Below are 21,628 nucleotides of genomic sequence, written 5' to 3' on the forward strand. Positions count from 1 at the left end.
CTGCCCCTTCTAAAACTGTACAAATTTAAGCACAGCTTCAAAGTATGTTCCTGAGATAAAGAAAACAGCTGCTGTTGTCACTCTGTACATGGTTTGCCAAGAACTAGTCTTATCTATTTAACATAGACAATTTGTACAGCCATGGAATGTTACTATATCAGATTTCATAAGCTGTGATAAAAAAAAATGTGCTGCTCTAGACCCACAACATTTTGTCAAAGGGGGCTCGTATCAGATTAATTTAGTAAATTTCTTCAAGAAAGCCACTGAAGCTATAGACAGTGGCCATGCAGTTAATATAATACATTTGGATCTACCCAAGCACTTCATATAATATTCTATGCTGAAATGGCACATCAGATTAAAGGTCTAAATGCAGATCTTTGTATGGCAAAACTGAGGGCAAACTGGCCGATTGACAGAAAGTACAGTTGGGTACACTTACCATGAATGTAGATGTTGGAGTGTATTCACTGTTGCAGTCATCACTTTTGGGTTATCTGCTTGCAGTAGCCCTCAAGTCAGCCTGATTAACAAAGTCTTGGGTCCTGCGTCGGTTGTTGTCCCTTCTGTGACGTCAGGTCATCAGGGGTATAAACCATGCAGCCGACGCCATTACATCAGTTTTTCTTGCCCCAGATGTCAGGTGCCCCCTAATGGGAAGCAATTAAATCTGTAACTATACAAGGATATACCTCCAACAAAAAAGCAAATACACCAAAAAGCTTTTGAGCATAGTAAAGGAGAGTAGAGGTATAGCCAAAAAAATTAAGGGGGATGGAGGGAGGGTAACCAGGACTGCAACAGTGAATGCACTCGAACATCTATATTTATGGTAAGTGTACACAACTGTACTATGTTCTTCATGTTTCACTGTTGCAGTCATCACTTTTGGGTAGATTCCCAAAGCTAAGGATGGGAGGAGGAATTTAGATAGAATTAGGACCAGCTATAAGGCTCTGCAAGACTGCAGTGGCAAAGCCAGCTCTGGATTTAGAGAAAACTGGCAGATGGAAATGCTTGGTGAAAGTATGTACAGAACTTCAGGTAGCAGCTTCTAGGATGTCCCTGGTAGGGACGCCTCTGAGAAAGGCTGTAGAGGTAGATGCAGCCCTGGTTGAGTGGGGTCTGATCCCCTGTGAGATAGTTGTTCCATGGTGCTTGTAACAGAAATTAATGCAGTGGCCTATCCATTTGGAAATGGTTTGCTTTGAAACAGCCTTCCCCTCTGCCCCTGCAGCAAATGCCACCAGCAGTTGTTCAGATTTCCTTTGAGGTTTAGTTTTAGTCCTGTCCAAGTAGAATCTAAGTTGTTTGTGCACATCTAAGGAGTGCAGTATCCGTTCCCCTTTGTTCTGGGCCACATTGGATACCACCTTGGGCATAAAGGAGGGATTGGTCCTGAGGGACACCCTGTCCGCATGAAAGATGATGAAAGGCTCCACTGCCATAAGGGCCTGTAATTCAGATACCCTTCTTGCTGAAGTGATTGCTAAAAGGAAAGCTGTTTTCCAAGAAAGGAATTTTAAGTCGGCAGTAGCAGCTGGCTCGAAAGGAGGAAGAGTGAGTTTCTCCAATACAAAGTTAAGGTCCCAGGCAGGAGTTGGACCTCTCCTGGGTGGTCGTAAATTTTTGGCCCCACTGAGGAACTGCTTGAGCAGTGGGTGAGAGAAGAGGGAAGGCTCTGTGTTATAATGAGCTGAAATGGCTGATGTGTGAATTTTGATGGAGGAGAAAGACCGGCCTTTGTGGAACATCTCAGTTAGGTTTTGTAAAATCTGAGGTAAATTGGGCACTGCTGTGTTCATCCCTTGAGACTGGTTCCAGGCACAGAATCTTTTCCATTTTTCAGCATAAGATTTTGTAGTACTAGACCTCCTTGCCTCTAAAATGATATCCATCACTGGTTTACTAAGGGATGGCAAAGGAGAGATTAGGTAATTAGCCACGCTGCTAGGTTCAGTGTTTGAAGCAGAGGGTGCAGAACATGGTTGCCCTGCTGAGACAATAGGGTAGGAGTCTGAGGCAGGTGTGATGGGGCCAGCAATGACACAATGCGCAAGACAGGGTACCAGTGTTGGCGTGGCCAGTGTGGTGCAATCAAAATCGTCCTTGGCTTGTCTTGTTTGATCTTTCGCAGTACTTTGGAGAGCAGAGGCAGAGGAGGAAAGGCATAAACTGATAGGTTTTTCCAGCTGAAGGATAGAGCACCCACTTTCCAAGCTAGCTTGTGGGGAATCCTTGTGCAAAATGTGTCCAATTGATGGTTCTGGGGGAAGGCAAACAGGTCCATATCTGGGCTCCCCCACTTGCTTGTCAACATGTTGAAAATCCTTGGTTCCAGTTTCCACTCGTGTGGGTCAGTGAGGTTTCTGCTTAGTCCATCTGCCAGTGTACTTAGTTTTCCTAGCAGGAATTGAGCTTGTAGATGCATTTGGTAGCTCAGGGCTGTGTTCCACAATGCCATGGCTAGTCTGCAGAGGGGGTAAGAATGTGTACCTCCCTGCTTGTTTATGTACCACATAACAGTAGTGCTGTCCGTCTTTACCATTAATTGTCCTGGAAGAATGTGGTCCTTGAAGGCTGTCAGAGCATTCTGTACAGCTAACATTTCTTTTTGATTGATATGCAGGTGCATTTGACTTTGGTTCCATTTGCCCTGAATGCACTTCCCTGCCAGGTGAGCCCCCCATGCATAGTCTGATATGTCTGTTAGGGTTTGGGCAGCAGGGGGTTGTATGAATGGTAGTCCCTTGTTTTGGTAGCAGGCCTCTGCCCACCAAAGAAACTCTAGGCATAGGCAAGGTGTGATGGGAATCATTGCTTCTAGATCCTGAGAATGTTGACACCATAGGCTTTTTAGATACCACTATAGTTTCCTCATATGCAGTCCTGCATATGGAATTAGAAGAATGCAGGAGGCCATGAACCCCAAGGCTCGTAGTATTTGCCTTGCAGATAGCAGGGTTTTTGTGGCCACTTGTTTGAAGTAGGTTGTCAAATGAATTTGTTTCTCTGGTGTGAGGAAAGCCATATTGGAAGTTGCATTAAAGCTTGCTCCCAGGAATGTAATTTGTTGAGAGGGTACCAGGTGTGATTTCTTTTCGCTTATGGTGTACCCCAGACAAGTTAGCACCCTTTGTACAAAGGCCAGATAATTCAAAAGTATGTCCTGGCTTTCTGCCTGAATTAGACAATCATCCAAGTATGGGTAAATTTGAATATTTCTTTGCCTGCAAAAAGCTGTGACTGGAGCTAGGCACTTTGTGAATACCCTGGGTGCAGTAGATAAGTCAAAAGGCAGTGCAGAGAACTGATAGTGCATGTAGCCTGCTTTGAAACGTAGGTATCTTCTGCAAGATTCCCTGATTGGGATGTGCAGGTATGCTTCCTGTAAATCTAGTGTTGCCAACCAGGCATCTTTGCAGAACATAGGAAGCAACTGGTGAAGAGTCAGCATCTTGAATTTTGGAATCACAAATAAGGTGTTTAGAGTAGACAGGTCCAGGATAGGACACCATGAATTGTCCTTTCTGGGTACCAGGAAAAGTCTCGAACAGAAACCTTGTCCCTTTTCCTCTTCTGGTACTAACTGAATAGCCCCCATGCTTAAGAGAGAAAGTACTTATTTTTGGGCCTCTGCCCAAAGATTTGGGGGTAGATCTGGCCACCCGCTTGGTGTTGGTAATGTGTGGAAGTGAAATCTGTATCTCTGGGACACTATATTTAAAACCCATTTGTCCTGGGTAATGAGTTCCCAGATCTTTGCAAGAAGAGCAATCTTTCCCCCCAAAGTGGCAGTCAGTTGAGAAGTGCTTGGAAGTTTTAAAAAGAAGTCATTGAAACAGTTTACCATGGGGGGAGTTTTATTACTCCCAGATTTGGAAGCGGAGGCCCCCCACTGCTTAGTCCTGTGCGCACCCTGGGAATGAAGCCTAGGAGGTCTGCTGGATCTTGGTTTGGACTGAGAAGGTCTGGAAGAGGTAGGAAAGGACCAATTCTTGGAAGACCAATGCCTACTAAACCTTGGAGGATGTACTTGTAAAAAATCTTTAACAGTTTGCATAGATTTAGCTTTTTCCTCCATCTTTTTAGGAACTTCTTCTGCCTTGTTGCCAAACAGGCGGCCCTGGTTTAAGGGAGCATCCAGTAATTTCGCTTTAACATGATCTGACAAGGATTGCTCCTTAAGCCAAGCATGCCTTCTAGGTACACAGACCCAGTTACAGCAGCCCTGCAAGATGCCTTTAGTGAATCAAAACCACACTGCAAAGTACGTTTTCCACCTTGTTCAGCTGAATGCAGTAAATCCTTATTTTCAACACAATCAGGAATCAACATCACTTTATGTTCAAGCAATCTAATATACTGCTGATACTTTAACATATGAAACTGGCAGTTTAAGGCCCTAATGGCCAAAGTTGCAGAAGTGAATACCTTCTTACCCCATCTGTCCAGTGCCCTGGAGTCTCTATCAGAGGGGGTAGGACTTTTGGCAGTAGTAGCCTTAATGCCCTTGGGTCCCTGTGAAATGATCTCAGGATCTGCAGTAGGATTTTTAAAAAGGAACTTGTGAGAGTCAGGGACCCTGTAATATCTATCAGGTTTTCTGGGAGCAGGAGGTAGAGAGTCAGGGGCCAGGCTAGATTCCGAAAAGGCATCATCAACAATGTCTAGTACAGGAAGTATGGCTAAAGGTCTGTGCTGGGGCAGGAGTAAGAAATCCCTAAGCCTCTTTTCAGAATCAGAGAATTCCTGACTTTCCCAATGAAAATGCTCCTACAGAGTATGCAAGGTTTCATCAAAAAGAGAAATCCTCTTGGGGTGTGGGGGGGGGGCACAGAGGGAATAGAGTCCTCAGCATCAGAATCCTCATAGGTAGATAAGGGTAAATCCTGGTCATCAGAGGAAATAGAAAATTCAGAATCCTAGTCAGAAGTATCATAAGCAAACTCAGTCGTAGGTCTCAGAGGGGGAAGGCTGGCTTCCCCTGATTACCATTCTTATTTGTTTTTTAGGCATGGAAGCCTGACCATGCAATCTGGGCATCAGTTTTCTAGGCATGGTTCGAGATTTAGGCCTTGAAGAAGAAGATGGCGTTGGTTTAATACGCAAGTCAGTAGGCCTGAATACACCCTCAGAAGCCGGTGCCTGCACAGCGGCTCTGGACCCATCCAAGGTAGAGACATCCGCAGGTTTTACAGTTGAAGCATCTCGTGGCATACCGGACTCCAAATGGGTTTCAGTAGAGGCCTGCGAATCTGAAGTAGCGGGTATCAGGAGCTGCAAAAGCACCTCACTGAGTACCGGCGAACTGGCGACTGACTGGCTTAGGAGAAGCATCGTCGGCAGTTTTGGACCTAGGCGGCCTGTCTCTGTCTTTGCGTTTTTTCAGAATGTTGGTAGTCGGACAGCTTACCGAAGACATATCAGGATAATTGAACAGAGCACCAAAATATTTAGAAGTGAAAATATACCGACAATGGATAGTTTGTGGTTTAAATAAGGCACAAAACAGACAGCAAGGTACGTCATGGTCAGGGCCTAGGCAAGGAATACAGTATGAATGAAAATCTTTATGAGGTATTTGCTTTCCACAAGTAATGCAATTATTTACTTTTGCTGACATCGGTTTAGAGCAAGAAAAAGTTTCCCCAATGGGGTACTTAGCTTTTAGTTGAAGACTTCGGTTCTGAAACTCGAAAACGAACCATTCAGGAGTCGGCCGACCAGCACTTGTGAACTGCTTCTGCTTCGGGCACCGCATGGCAAGAAAGGCTGATGTAATGGCGTTGGCTGCATTTCTTATACCCATGACGACCTGATATCATGGAAGAAGGGACAGCAACCGACGCAGGACCTAAGACTTTGTTAATCAGGCCGACTGAGGGCTACCTCAAGCAGATGACATAAAAATGATGACTGCAACAGTGAAACACGAAGAACATCTCAGATAGTTACAGTTAACAGTTGCCATCTTAAGACAGTCAAAAAAGGTGACTGGTTGAATTCTTCAGGGCTCAACACTGTGATCCCTTCTGTTTGGCATTGATTCCTTGGAGACATATGACTGATTCATTTTGCTGATGACTGCAAGCTGGGTGTTTGGTCTCTCGTCATCTGATACCATGTTATTACAGCAAGGACTACACCATGAATATCAATGGTGTGTTACAAATGGGCTTAAATTAAACACAAAGTATAGCACTGTTTTCTTCGCCAAACAAATCTCAACAGCAGCTTACAGTACAGACGGCAGTCGCCCCTAGACTGATATGGCCATCAAAACATTCATAACCATCACAGACGACTCACTATTCTTTGACCACCACATAGCAGCAGCAGTTAGGAAATCCTTCTGTTTAGCACAGTTAATTATTAAAGGTACCTTTCATACAAATCAGAAAGTACGGTTGTGTACACTTAGCATAAATGTAGATGCTCGAGTGTATTCACTGTTGCAGTCATCACACTTGGGTTATCTGCCTGCAAGCCCTCAGTCGGCCCGAATACCAGAGTCTTGGGATTTCTGTGTCAGATGCTGTTGCTTCTTCCATGACGTCAGGTGTATAAAACATGCAGCCAATGCCATTACACCAGTTTTTCTTGGCCCAGATGTCAGGAGCACCCAAAATAGGAAGCAATTACATGGTGTGGAACACCTCCAGTAAAAAGTAAATACCATGGCCATAACATATGGCCAAAAAGAGTAAAGGTAGAAAGCAGAGAGAAGTCAGGGGGCTGGAGGGAGGGTAACCAGGACTGCAACAGTGAATACACTCGAACTTCCACAATTATGGTAATTGTACAAAACTGTACTATGTTCGTTGCATTTCACTGTAGCAGTCATCACACTTGGGTTGATTCCCAAAGCTGAGGAAGGGTGGAGGCAGTCAAGAAGTATTAGGGCTGGCTAGCAGGCCTTGCAAGCCTGCTGTGGCAAATCCAGCTCTGGATTTGGAAAAACAGGTAAGTGGTAATGCTTGGTGAAGGTGTGAACAGAACTCCAGGTTGCAGCCACCAGGATGTCCCTGGCAGGGACTCCCCTGAGAAATTCTGTAGAGGTCGAGGAAGCCCTAGTGGAATGAGTTTTGATCCCTTGTGGGATAGGTTTTCCATGGTGTTTGTAGCAGAAATGAATGCAGTTTGCTATCCATTTGGAAATGGTTTGCTTTGAACTGGCCTTGCCCTCTGCTCCTGTAGCAAAGCTGACTAGCAGCTGGTCAGTTTTTTCTGAAAGGCTTAGTCCTATCAAGGTAGAACCTGAGATGTCTGTGCACATCCAAGGAGTGCAGGACCCTTTCCCCTTTATTCTGAGTATTAGGGAAAAAGTTGGTAAATGGATAGATTGGTTTAAAGCCACACTGGATACCACCTTGGGCATAAATGATGGGTTAGTCCTGAGGGAAACCCTGTCCGCATGGAAAATAATGAAGGGTTCCACAGCCATAAGAGCCTGTAATTCAGACACTCTTCTTGCTGAAGTGATGGCAAGAAGTAAGGCTGTTTTCCAATAGAGGAATTTTAACTGCTTTAGCAGCAGGCTCAAAAGGGGGAAGCATGAGCTTCACTAGTACAAAGTTAAGGTCCCAAGTAGGAGTGGGAGCTCTCCTCGTGGGCCTTAAATTGTTATCTCCTCTCAGGAACTGTTTGATCAGAGGGCGAGAGAAGAGGGGTGGTTCAGTATTGCTGAGATGACAGAGGCATGAATTTTAATTGATGAAAAGGATAGGCCTTTGTGAAGTAGCTCTGCTAGGTAATCTAGGATTTGAGGTAAGGTGGGCACGGCTGTGTTCTTTCCTTGAGACTGGCTCCAAGAACAGTATATTTTCCATTTTTCTGAATAGGAATTCCTAGTACTAGGTCTCCTGGCTTCATGGATGACATCCAGCATCTGTTTGCTGAGGGTTGCTGGTGGTGTAATTCAAGGAATACGCCAGGCTACAAGGTTCAGGGTTTGCAGCTGAGGGTGCAAAATCTGTCCCTCCTGCTGGGATGGCAGAGAGGGGGTCTGATGTAGGTGCCAGGGTGGCACTGTTGTCAGACTGCGTAAGAGTGGGTACCAGCGCTGGCATGGCCAGTCTGGTGCAATCAGGATTGTCCTTGGCCTGTCCTGTTTGATCTTGAGTAGTACTTTTAAGAGGAGGGGCAGAGGGGGAAAGGCATAGATTGAGAGGTTTTCCCATGTAAAGGATAGGGCACCCCACCTCCCATGCTTGGCTGTGGGGATTTCTGGTGCAAAATTTTTTTAATTGATGGTTTAGGGGGGAAGCAAAGAGGTCCACCGCTGGTGTCCTCCACCTGTGGAATAGAAGTTTGGTTCCAGTTACCACTCGTGTGGGTCCAGAAGATTTCTGCTTAAGTCACCTGTCAGTGGACTTTGTTTGCTTGGCAAGAATTGAGCTTGCAGGTGCACTTGGCTGCTCAAGGCTGTGTTCCACAGGGCCATGGCTAACTTGCAGAGTGGGTAGGAATGAGTTCCCCCCTGCTTGGTTATGTACCACATTACTGTGGTGTTGTCTGTCTTTATCAAGAGTTGCCCTGGAAGGATAAGGTACTTGTAGGCTGTCAGTGCATTCTGTATAGTTAACATTTCTTTTTGATTGATATGCAGGTGAATTTGTCCTGGGCTCCATTTGCCTTGAGTGCATTTGCCTGCCATGTGAGCCCCCCCATACATAGTCTGATGCGTCTGTTGTCAGGGTTTGGGCGGCAAGGGGTTGAGTGAAAGGGAGTCCCTTGTTGTGGTTGCAAGCCTCTGCCCACCAAAGGAACTCTGTCCTTAGACAAGGAATGATAGGAATTAGTATTTCCAGGTCCTGAGAATGTTGACACTAGAGATATTTTAAGTACCACTGAAGTTTCCTCATATGCAGTCTTGCATATGAATTAGTACAATGCATGAGGCCATGAACCCTAGGACTTGCAGTATATTTTTCTTGCAGATAGCTGGGTTTTGGTGGCCAGAAGTTTGAAGTAGTTTGTCAGATAAACCCACTTTTCTGGAGTGAGGAATGCCATCTGGGAAGTTGTGTTCAAGCTTGCCCCCAGGAATACAATCTTTTGGCTGGGTACCAGATGTGATTTCTTTTTGCTGATGGTATACCCCAGAGCAGTTAGGAGTCTCTTTACAAATGTCAGGTGTTGAAGTAGCAATTGCTGACTGTCCACCTGAATCAGGCAATCATCCAAGTATGGGTAAATTTGAATATTTCTCTGCCTGCAGTATGCAATGGCTGGAGCCAGGCATTTTGTGAATACCCTGGGCGCAGTAGATAAGCCAAAGGGAAGTCCAGAGAACTGATAGTGCATAGAGCCTGCCCTGAAATGTAGATATTTCCTGCAAGATTCCTTTATGGGGATGTGTAGAAAACCTTCTGTTAAATCTAGGGTGACCAGCCGGGAGTCCTTGGCTAGCATAGGAAGCAGCTGCTGGAGTGTAAGCATTTTGAATTTTGGTACCACCAGGAAGGTGTTGAGCACGGACAGATCCAGGATAGGGCGCCAAGAGTTCTCTTTTCTGGGCACCAGGAACAGTCTGGAGTAGAAACCTTGTCCCCTTTACTCTAATGGAACAGGCTGAATAGCTCTGATACTGAGAAGAGAAAGTACTTATTTTTGAGCCTCTGCCCACTGATTTGGGGGAAGGTCTGGCAACCAGCTTGGGGTTGGCAGTGAGTAAAAGTAGAATCTGTATCCCTGGGATACAATGTTTAGGACCCATTGGTCCTGGGTAATGTGCCTCCAGGTTTTTGCATGCAGGGCGAGTTTTCCTCCTAGGGGTGCAAATACTTGGGCATGGCTGGGAAGGATAATAGACAAGTCTTTGTGAACTTTCTCCATAAGGGGGTGGCTTATCACTCCCTGCTTTTGAGGTGAGAGCACTCCACTGTTTAGATCTCTGCATGGTAAGAAATCTTTAACAGTCTGCATAGATTTAATTTTTTCCTCCATCTTTTAAGAACAACTTCTGCTTTTGTGCCAAACAAACATTCTTGGTTTAATGGGGCATCTAGCAATTTTGCTTTGACATGGTCTAGCAAGATTTGTTCCTTCAGCCAAGCATGCCTTCTCAGTACAGACCCAGTGACAGCAGCCCTGCAAGATGCTTCTAAGGCATTAAAGCTACACTGCAAAGTATGTTTACTAACTTGGTTAGCAGAATGCATTAACTCTTGTAAACCTTTATTTTCTGCACAACTGGGAATTAACAACATTTTTTGTTTAATTAGTTCCATAATATGCTGCTGGTACTTCAACATGTGAAACTGGCAATTTAAAGTCCTAATGGCAAGAGTTGCAGAGGTATATACCTTATTACCCCATCTGTCTAAATCCCTAGAATCCCTGTCTGAAGGGGTAAGGTTTTTGGCTGTAGTAGCCTTAATACCTTTAGGTCTCTGGGAAATGGTCTCTGGATCTGCAGTGGGATTTTTAAAGAGAAATTTGTGATGGTCAGGTACTCTGTAGTACCTGTCAGGCTTTCTAGGAGCTGGTGGTAAAGTATCAGGGGTAAGACTTGATTCCATGAAGACATCATCTACAATATCCAGGACAGGGGGTATAGCTAGAGGTCTGTGCTGAAGCAAGTCTAAAATTCTAAGGCTCTTTTTGGACTGTGGGTAGTTCTGGCATTCCCAGTGGAAATGCTCTCTTAAGGTATGCAAGGTTTCACCGAAAAGTCCTCCAGAGGGGAGGCAGAGGGAATGGAATCCTCTGTATCTGAATCCTCATAGGTAGATAAGGGTATATCCTGGTAATCAGTGGGATAAAAGTCATCAGACTCATGGTCTGAAGAGTCAGAAGGAAAATCAATTCTCTGTCTTTTAGAGAGGGAAGGTTGGCTTCCCCTAATTAAAGTAATAAGGTCTTTAGCCATTCTAAGCATTTGTTTCTGTGGCATGGGAGCTGGAGAATGCACTTTGGTTGTCAGTTTCCTAAGCGTAGTGTGAACTTTGGGCCTGAGAAACTCTGTAGTTTTAGTCAGAAATGAAGTTGTTAGTTTAATACGAACATCGGAAGGTCTGAATACACCCTGCGCATTGGCTCCAGACCCATCCAAGGTAGAGACATCCACAGGTTCCATAGTCAAAGAAGTATCTCGCGGTATACCGGACTCCGAATGGGTCTCAGTAGAGGCCTGCGAATCTGCAGAAGCGGGTATCAGGGGCTGCAAAAGCTCCTCACCTAGTACCGGCGGACTGGCGACTAGCTTAACGGAACTGCCATCAGCAGTTTTGGACCTATGCTGTCTGTCTCTGTCTTTATCCTTATGTTTTTCGGAAGATCGGTAGTTGGATGGCTTATCAAAGCCATTTGGAATATGGAGAACTAGAGCAAAAGAATTTTGCGACAAAGATAACCAGACGAATAGTTTGGGCGTTAAACAAGGCACAAAACCGACAGTGAGGAAAGTACAGTTGTGAACAATTACCATAAATGTAGATGTTCGAGTGTATTCACTGTTGCAGTCATCACATTTGGGTTATCTGCCTGCAGGTAACCCTCAGTTGGCCTGAATACCAGAGTCTTTGGATTTCTGCGTTGGATGCTGTCGCTTCTTCCATGATGTCAGATAGTCAGGGGTATAAAACGTGCAGCTGACGCCATTCCATCAGTTTTTCTTGTCCCAGATGTCCAGGCACCACCACAATAGGAAGCAATTATATGGTATGGAAAACTCCCACCAAAAAGCAAATACACAAGATACAAAATATGCCAAACAAGAAGGAAAGGTAGAGCCAAAAGAAGTCAGGGGGCTGGAGGGGGGGTAACCAGGGCTGCAACAGTGAATACACTCGAACATCTACATTTATGATAAGTGTACACAAATGTACTATGTTCTTTGTGTTTCACTGTTGCAGTCATCACATTTGGGTAGATTCCCAAAGCAAAGGAAGGGATGAGGTAGTTAAGGAGCATTAGGGCCAGCAATTAGGCCCTGTAAGACTGCTGTGGCAAATCCTGCTCTAGAATTAGAAAAGATAGGCAGGTGGTAACGTTTGGTGAAGGTATGTACAGAGCTCCAGGTAGCAGCTTCCAGGATGTCACTGGTAGGGACTCCACTGAGAAATGCCGCAGAGGCAGATGCAGCCCTGGTGGAATGAGATCTTATTCCCTGTGGAGTAGGTTTTCCATGGTGCTTGTAGCAGAAATGAATGCAATGGACTATCCATTTGGAAATGGTTTGTTTTGATATAGCCCTGCCCTCTGCCCCTGCAGCAAAGCTAACTAGCAGCTGGTCAGATTTTCTGAGAGGCTTAGTCCTGTCTAAATAGAATCTAAGTTCTCTGTGCATGTCCAGAGAGTGCAGTATCCATTCCCTTTTATTTTGAGGATTAGGGAAAAAAGTAGGCAAATGAATGGACTGGTTTAGGGCCACACTAGGCACCACCTTGGGCATAAAGGATGGATTAGTCCTGAGGGAAACCCTATTCGCATGGAAGATAAGGAAGGGTTCCACAGCCATGAGGGCCTGTAATTCAGACACTCTTCTTGCTGAAGTGATGGCTAGAAGTAAGGCTGTTTTCCAGGAAAGGAATTTCAAGTCGCAGCTGGTTCAAAGGGGGAAGAGTAAGCTTTTCCAATACAAAGTTAAGGTCCCAGGCTGGAGTGGGAGCTCTCCTGGGAGGGGGGTCTTAAAATTCTGGCTCCTCTAAGGAATTGTTTTAACAAGGGGTGAGAGAAGAGGGGTGGCTCAGTATTATAACGTGCTGAAATGGCAGAGGCATAAATCTTAACTGACGAGAAGGATAGGCCCTTGTGGAGCATTTCTGTTAAATAATCTAGAATATGAGGTAAGCTGGGTACCGCTGTGCCCATCCCCTGAGCCTGGCTCCAGGAACAGTATCTTTTCCACTTTTCAGAATAGGATTTTCTAGTACTAGGCCTCCTTGCCTCAAGAATGACATCCAGCACCTGCCTACTGAGGGTTGCTGGAGGAGAGCTCATGGAATTAGCCGGGCTGCAAGGTTCAGGGTTTGAAGGTTAGGGTGCAGAACCTGCCCACCTGCTGGGACAGCAGGGAAAGGGGTCTGAGGCAGGTGCCACGGTTGTAGCATTGTTAGACTGCATAAGAAGGGATACCAGTGCTGGCATGGCCAGTTTGGTGCAATCAGTATTGTCCTTGGCTTGTCCTGTTTGATCTTTAGTAGGACCTTCGAGAGGAGAGGCAGAGGGGGAAAGGCATAAACTGAGAGGCTTTCCCAGGTAAAGGACATGACATCCACTTTCCAAGCTTGGCTGTGGGGAGTTCTGGTGCAGAATTTGTTTAATTGGTAGTTCTGAGTGGGGGCAAACAGATCTACCTCTGGAGTCCCCCATTTGTTCCTCAAGAGGTTGAATATTTTGGGTTCTAGTTTCCATTCGTGTGGGTCCATGAGATTTCTGCTTAAGTCGTCTGCCAGTGAATTTAGTTTTCCTGGCAGGAATTGAGCTTGCAGGTGCACTTGGTAGCTCAAGGCTGTGTTCTACAGAGCTATGGCTAGTCTGCAGAGGGAGTAGGAGTGGGTTCCCCCTGCTTGTTTATGTACCACATAACTGTGGTGTTGTCTGTCTTTACCAACACTTGTCCTGGAAGAATACGGTCTTTGAAGGCTGTCAGAGCATTCTGTACAGCTAGCATTTCTTTTTGATTGATATGCACGTGAGCCCCCCATGCATAGTCTGAGGCGTCTGTTGTTAGGGTTTGGGCAGCAAGGGGTAGAGTGAAAGGGCAACCCTTGTTGTGTTAACAGGCATCTACCCACCAAAGGAACTTTGTTCTTAGGCAAGGAATGATAGGAATCTGTTTCCAGGTCCTGAGAATGCTGACATCATAGACTTTTTAGATAGCATTGGAGTTTCCTCATATGCAGTCTTGCAAATGGAATTAGCAGAATGTAAGAGGCCATGAACCCCAGGGCTTGCAGTATTTTCCTTGCAGATAGCTGGGTTTTTGTGGCCAATAGTTTGAAGAAGGTTGTCAAATAATCCTGTTTCTCTGGAGTGAGGAATGCCATCTGGGAAGTTGTGTTCAAGCTTGCTCCCAGGAATACAATCTGTTGGCAGGGTACTAGGTGTGACTTATTTTCGTTGATGGTGTACCCCAGTGAGGTTAGCAGTTTCTTCACAAATGCCAGGTGTTGTAATAGCAAGTCCTGGCTTTCTGCCTGAATCAGACAATTGTCCAAGTATGGGTAAATTTGAATATTTCTCTGCCTGCAAAATGCAATGGCTGGAGCTAGACACTTTGTGAATACCCTGGGCGCAGTAGATAAGCCAAGGGGAAGTGCAGAGAACTGAAAGTGCATGGAGCCCTCGCTGAAACGTAGGTATTGTCTGCAGGATTCTTTTACTGGGATGTGCAGGTAAGCTTCCTTTAAGTCTAGGGTTGCCAGCCAGGCATCCTTGGCTAGCATAGGAAGAAGCTGTTGAAGAGTTAGCATTTTGAATTTTGGAACCAACAGAAAGGTGTTGAGAATAGAGAGGTCCAGGATAGCACGCCAGGAGTTTTTTTTTCTGGGTACAAGGAAAAGTCTTGAATAAAAACCTTGTCCCCTTTGTTCTGCTGGGACAGGCTGAATAGCCCTGATACCGAGAAGACAGAGAACCTGCTGTTGGGCCTCTGCCCATTGATTTGGGGGGAGGTCTGGCCAACCACTTGGGGTTGGTAGTGTGTGGAAGTGGAAACTGTATCCTCGGGAAACTATGTTCAAAACCCATTTTCCTGGATAATGAGCTCCCAGTTTCTTGCATGCAGGGCAAGCTTTCCTCCTAAGGGAGCAAGTAGTTGGGCAGGGCTTGGAAGGGTTGAGGTTAAGTCATTGTGCCAGTTTTCCATAGGGGGTGGCTTACTACTACCTGCTTTGAAGTGGAGGCCTCTCACTGCTTAGATCTGTGCATAGCCTGAGACGGATATCTGGGTGGTCTGCTGTTCCTGGGTTTGGACTAAGAAGCCCTGGGAGGGACTGGAAAGGACCTGTTCTTCGAAGGCCAATGCCTACTGAATTTGGGAGGCTGTACTTGTAAGAAATCTTTAACAGTTTGCATAGATTTAGCTTTTTCCTCCATCATTTTGAGGACGACTTCTGTTTGGTGCCAAAAAAGCGGTCTTGGTTTAAGGGAGCATCCAGTAATTTAGCTTTAACGTGATCTGGCAAGTTTTGTTCCTTAAGCCAAGTATGCCTTCTAAGTACAGACTCAGTGACAGCATCCCTGCAAGATGCTTCTAAAGCATCAAAAGCACATTGCAAAGTATGTTTACCAACTTGTTCAGCAGAATGCATTAAATCTTGCAAGACTTTGTGTTCAGCCCAGTCAGGAATGAACATCACTTTCTGTTTAAGTAGTCCCATAATATGCTGCTGATACTTTAACATATGAAACTGGCAATTTAAAGCTCTAATGGCCAAAGTAGCAGAAGTGTATACCTTCTTACCCCATCTGTCTAAGGCTCTAGAATCCCTATCGGAAGGGGTAGGATTTTTGGCAGTAGCAGCCTTAATGCCTTTTGGTCCTTGGGAAATGGTCTCTGGATCCACAGTAGGATTCTTGAAAAGGAACTTGTGAGAGTCAGGTACACTGTAGTACTTGTCAGGTTTTTCTGGGAGCTGGAGGCAAAGTGTCTGGGGTAAGGCTGGATTCCAAGAAGACATCTACAATAGCCAAAACAGGAGGGATAGCTAGAAGCCTGTGTTGAGGCAGGAGTAAGAGTTCCCTTAGTCCCTTTTTGGAGTAAGAATAGTCCTGGCTTTCCCAGCGGAAATGCTCCATAAGGGTATGCAAGGTTTCACCAAAATAAAAATCTTCTGGAGGGGAAGCAGAGGGAATGGAATCCTCTGCATCAGAATCCCCACAAGTAGATAAGGGCAAATTCCTGGTAATCAGAAGGAGCAGAGATATCAGATTCCTGATCAGAAAAATCAGAAAGAAAATCAGTTTTAGGTCTCTTAGAGGGGGAAGGCTAGCTTCCCCTAATTAAGGTAATAAGGTCTTCAGCCATTCTAAGCATTTGTTTTTGAGGCATATGGGCCTGAGTATGCAGTTTGGTCATCGGTGTTCTAGGCGTAGTGCGAGATTTAGGCCTGAGGAATTCGGTACTTCTAGATGGAAACAATGCCGTCAGTTCAATATGAAAGTCTGAAGGCCTGAATGCACCCTCAGAAGCCGGTGTCTGCACAGTGGCTCTGGACCCATTCAAGGTAGAGACATCCGCAGGTTCCATAGTCGAAGAAGCATCTAACGGCATACTGGACTCCGAATGGGTCTCAGTAGAGGCCTGCGAATCTGTAGTAGCTGGTATCAGGAGCTGCGAAAACACCTCACCGAGTACCAGAGGACTGGTGACTAGCTTAATGGAAACGGCAGTCTCTGTCTTTATCCTTACGTCTTTTCGAAAGATTGGTAGTTGGATGGCTTAAAGCCATTTCGGAGTACAGAGATCGAGAACGAAGTATTTAGCTACAAAAATAGCCTGACGGCGAATAGTTCGGGCATTGAACAAGACAATCATTAATTTTTTTCTGACATCAGTTAGAGCAAGAAAAAAGGATTCCCAATGGGATACTTATCTGTTTTTTGAAGACTTCGGGTCTGAAACTTGAAAACAAAAATTTCAGGAGTCGGCCGACTGGCACTTGCGAACTGCTTCTGCTTTGGCCACCGCACGGCAAGAAAGACTGATGTAATGGCATCGGCTACATGTTTTATACCCCGGACGACCTGACGGCATGGAAGAAGCGGCAGCATCAGACGCAGAAATCCAAAGACTCTGGTATTCAGGCTGACTGAGGGCTACCTGCAGGCAGATAACCCAAATGTGACGACTGCAACAGTGAAACACGAAGAACACCATCATGGTCTGGGCCTAGACAGGTGACGCAGTAAGAATGAAAATCTCTGAGGTATTTACTTTTCACAGGGAAGATGATTGTTAACTTTTTCTGACATCGGTTAGAGCAAGAAAAAAGGATCCCCAACGAGGTACTTAGCTTTAGAAGACTTCAGGCTTGAAACTCAAAAAACGAAAATTTCGAGTAGAGGCCGACTGGCACTTGCGAACTGCTTCTGCTATGGGCTCCCACGCAGCAAGAAAAGCTGACATAATGGCATGCTTTATATTCCTGATGTCATGGAAGAAGCAACAGCATCCGACGCAGAAATCCCAAGACTCTGGTATTCGGGCAGACTGAGGTCTACCTGCAGGCAGATAACCCAAGTTTAATGACTGCAACAGTGAAACACAAAGAACATCAGTCAACTTTCCCTTCACATTTCACTCTATTCAGACTAATAATAGAATATAATTCCTCTTTTTGTAGGTACCTATACAAACACATCACTCAGCTAGAAAGATTCCGGAGGTTCCTAACCAAAAAGATCACTGGAGTAAAGACTCAGCTGCCAATACAGTCTTGAAGCTCTAAGCCCATACTCTTTTTTGTTACAGACTCTTGCACAGCAATTTATGTTTAGCACTGTGTGCTGTTAAGGACCCAACCTCTCTGTGATCTCCTATACTTCCACAAAGCAAACTGTTCCACAAATCGTCAAACTAAGGACTTGAATCTCTCTCGCAACAAATAATACACTCTGGAGGAAGGATCTCTGGAATAACTACCATTATACATAAAACAGAATGACACCCTTGTTTCCTTCAATGTAAATGCTGACGACTGGATGAGCAACCATACATTCATCCACCATACTGACTTGACATTTCCACATAGAGGCAGGAGGTTCCCTGTGACAGTGAGTTCTAGCAAGATGATAATGGTTCATGGACTGTCTGTCTTGTAAACTCTTACAAACCTAGGATGCCTGATGGTGGAAGCTAGGAGAAGGGAATAGGAGACACAGTCACAGGAGGGCTGCTTAAAGACAAAGTAGGGGAGGGTTATCTACCTACTGCCTTCATCTCCGACACTGCCTAGACCGATCAATCTCATCTTTCCAGGACTGCTGCTTCTGCACTCTGGAGCTGCTTACATCACCTATATTGTTAATATTTTATTTGCTTCCTCTTATGTCAAGGTCTGGGATAGGAAGTTTCTGAAATAGGTGGCAGGTGGCATAGAGGGCCTGAGGTTGTGAGCTGTACGTACCCTGTGGTACAGTGTTTAATTTACTTGATCCTCAATTTGCCTAGTGTGTGACCTATAGCAAGTCACTTAACCAGACACTGCCCCGGAGGGACTGTGTGTCGAGTTATCTTTCTTATCTTCCTGTCTGCACAGTGCACTAAATAGGTTTACCCTTTTTCCAGATTTCTTTTAAAATCTGTTCATCCTAGTATTCCAGTGCATAGATCCTTCCTACAAATTCACTTCATTAGCACTCATTAAGTATACCTTTTTAAATAACTATATATTTATCGTGATCTGAACCAGGACTGCTTTGGTTTTAACTTCAGAGACAGAAGAACTAAACCATTTCTATGCTTCTGATTGCTTGTACAACCTTGAATTGTGCTATTTTGCTATTGGCCAGAGGGTTTGTTTGAATTTTTTGCATTTCTATGCTATCATAAGTTGCCAGTGTTGCAATGTGCTGCTCCGCCTCGAGCCATTTAACCATGCACTGTATAAATCAAGTTACTTAGACCCATAACTTCCTCTACACAACCTACTTCAGAAATTCTGAGTGTATTTAACAGTAGTTGTGAGAGGTGGCTCATTCCTGTTCATGTGTTAACTTACACTGTTTGTCTTAGACATACAGCACTCCAGTTAAGCAACTCCTAATCTCAAGCACTATTCCACCTCCAGCCCATAGCAGTAAACAACTGGAGCCATGGATATGCACCTTCCAACTATTTCCATAGCCATCTTAGTTGAAATGACCATCCTAAGACAAGGCAGCAATTGTGTCATGTACATAGGCAACCCTACTCATTAAACACAATCTAGGACAGTTTGAGAGAGATAGTTATAAAATGTTACTGGAGGTAAAGCTCTCACATGAAGTCACTACAAATAATGTTGTCAGCACTACACTAAGCCTATCTCAAAACACCTCAGACCAAACACACAGGCTCACATATGCTGAGGCTCTTAAAACTAATCTACCTAAACCTCAGTCTACCCAGATAAAACTACAGCAACATGTACCCTCAGCAACCTCGCAATCAACTCAAGCAGCACCTATAACTCAGTGTCTCAGCTTGAAAGCCTGTAAGGCAAACATCTACACAACCCAACATCCTAGAGACTCCATGGTTCGACACACTGATGCACCACTCACCAGGTTGATCAAGGAGAGGGTCACAGTCAGTTGCCTACATGGGGACAGGATTCACCATACAGTGCATGTATTCAAGTCCTTACACACCATGTACACATATGAGGCAATCTTAGTACATGTGAGAGCAAATGACTCGAAATGTACCTCCCCTGACTATACGGAAAGGGACATGATGGAGCTCTCAAAATACATGTCTGAAGCAGGAATGAATCTAACCACGAGCAGCATTTTGCCTTCACCTACTACGATGCCACAAAAGATGATCACCTTCAACTCTGGCTTTGTGTCTGGTGTTATTCAAAGGGGGTACAACATATATCTGCCTGGGAGGACATAGTAGACAGTCCAAACTGCTTTGCCAGGGATGGCCTATGCGTGTTCCACCAATGATTTTATATATTAGCAAAAACCTTACTCACCTCCATAATGCCTCTTTTTGACAATGTTCATCTTCAAAAGCTTCCAACATAGCAAAACAAAATTCAGATAACATGAAGGTACTGATGATCAATGCTAGGAGCCTCATAAAAAATACACTCTATACAGGCACGCCTGACACTAGAATGCACTGACATATGCTCTGTCATGTTGATCTGGTTCATGAATATCAAAAGTACTTCATCAAGCAAGGTTTCAATGCCCACCAAACAAGACAAAAAAACTAAATGTAATGGGGTCTCTATATTTGTAAAACAAAATTTCACCTCCAGACTCTAGACATTATAATGACCTGGAAATCCACCAAGTCCAACTTACTATTAACAAAACTCCATATAACACAGATCTAGAACCCCCTTTTATGCCCCCCATGGCCCCATACCTCCTACATGACTAGTTTGGAAGCCCTAAGCATTCAGCCAAACAACATTCTCTTAGGAGACTTCAACTACCCCTCCATTAACTAGTAAACTTACACATTCACAAACATGTATGCCCAAAGATGTCTGACCTTCATAAAAAGAAACTAGCTGGATCAGCTAGTCACATCACTCCTAGGAGAAACAAAATTTTGGACTTGGCTCGCACCAATACAGGACACCTCTCACGTAGACAATGAGTTGTCACTGAATCACCACATATCCACTGTGTAATTAAGTCCCTTTTCACTGCAGAGTTCATTAGTAAGAGTAAGGCATCCAGGTTAAAGGAAGTGATCATTACACTATATTCTGCACTCATTAAACCAGTCATTGAGTACAATACCCCCTTCAGTATGTAGCTGTCCAAACACCTGGCACAAATGGAATGACTACAACACTTTCTCACTAAGAAAATCAAAAGCCTAAATAACAAAAGCTACACTGATGGTCTTAAAAAAAGCCCTGTCCCTCTTGACATAATAAAGGCCAACTAGGAATGACCACTGTACCTTTTAAAGAGCTTCTACAGACCCACCCTTTCAGATCTACTACACATCTGCAAGTCCAGTACTGGAAGAAACACCCGCTCATGAGATCTCAAAGTCGTCTACAATTTAAATACTACATGCTACAGGGATAAAAAAAATCTCACAGAGAATACGACTTCTCTGGAACAGTTTTCCTCTCCATATAAAGCAAATTAAGCCTCTTACTCTATTCAAATATAATCTTGATGAACACATGGGAAACTAAAAGTTCACCTCTGGATTGGCACTCTTGTTCCTTATGGACAGGGATAACATGTAAATGTCTGCATGCCCATGGCTTATTCAAACTCATAATACAAGGGGCTCTGGGTAAAGACACTAGGGCTAGAAACTTGGTAGAAATGCATGGCTAGGCTTCTGAACATCCTCACAGATCATTAGCCCAATAAGTACCAATGATCGGGCACTTTCAGATTCAAATTCTCTGTTAGGAACCAGAGTTAACTCCACCTTCTAGTTAAAGCTGTACAAATCGCAAAGTAAAGTAGTGGCACATCACTGCACTTCTAAACAGATCTCATAGTCAGCCTAGATCAAATTACTTGCTACATAACTTGTTCTGCTGCTTGAACCTAATTTTTATTTACATTTACTATTTTACCTCAAATCAATAATTATCTAGGAAAAAGAAGTTATGTCTTACTATAATGTTCCATCTGTATTGTTGATCCTCGTTCAGTCATTACGCATGGATATCGTTTCCGACCTTGGAACCGAGTCAGCCATTTTCCAAGCTCGCGTCAGCTGCAAACTCTCGAGCTAAACTCTTACCCATAATCTCCCTCTCCCCGTTACCTCAGATTAACTTTGCAAGTCAAAAGAAGGTAGAGGCTACCTCTGGTCAAATGACCTAAGAGAACCGGATGGTGAGATCCACTAGAAGCCACAGGAGGGGGGAAGGAGGGAGGGTTGTAATGACTGAACGATGATCAACAATACAGATGGAATGTTATGGTAAGACATAACTTCTTTATCTGATATTGTTAATCCTCGTTCATT

General features: G+C 44.5%; 1 protein-coding gene across 1 annotated transcript in view; it reads right to left on the reverse strand.

The window, feature by feature from the left end:
* RIOK3 (RIO kinase 3) overlaps positions 1 to 21,628 on the reverse strand; it is a gene marked incomplete in the record, with an annotated part of 1,226,621 nt that overhangs the window by 199,548 nt on the left and 1,005,445 nt on the right.

The sequence above is a fragment of the Protopterus annectens genome, chromosome 3.part0, assembly GCF_019279795.1.
Source record: "Protopterus annectens isolate FY-2018-M chromosome 3.part0, PAN1.0, whole genome shotgun sequence".
NCBI classification, from domain to species: domain Eukaryota; kingdom Metazoa; phylum Chordata; order Ceratodontiformes; family Protopteridae; genus Protopterus; species Protopterus annectens.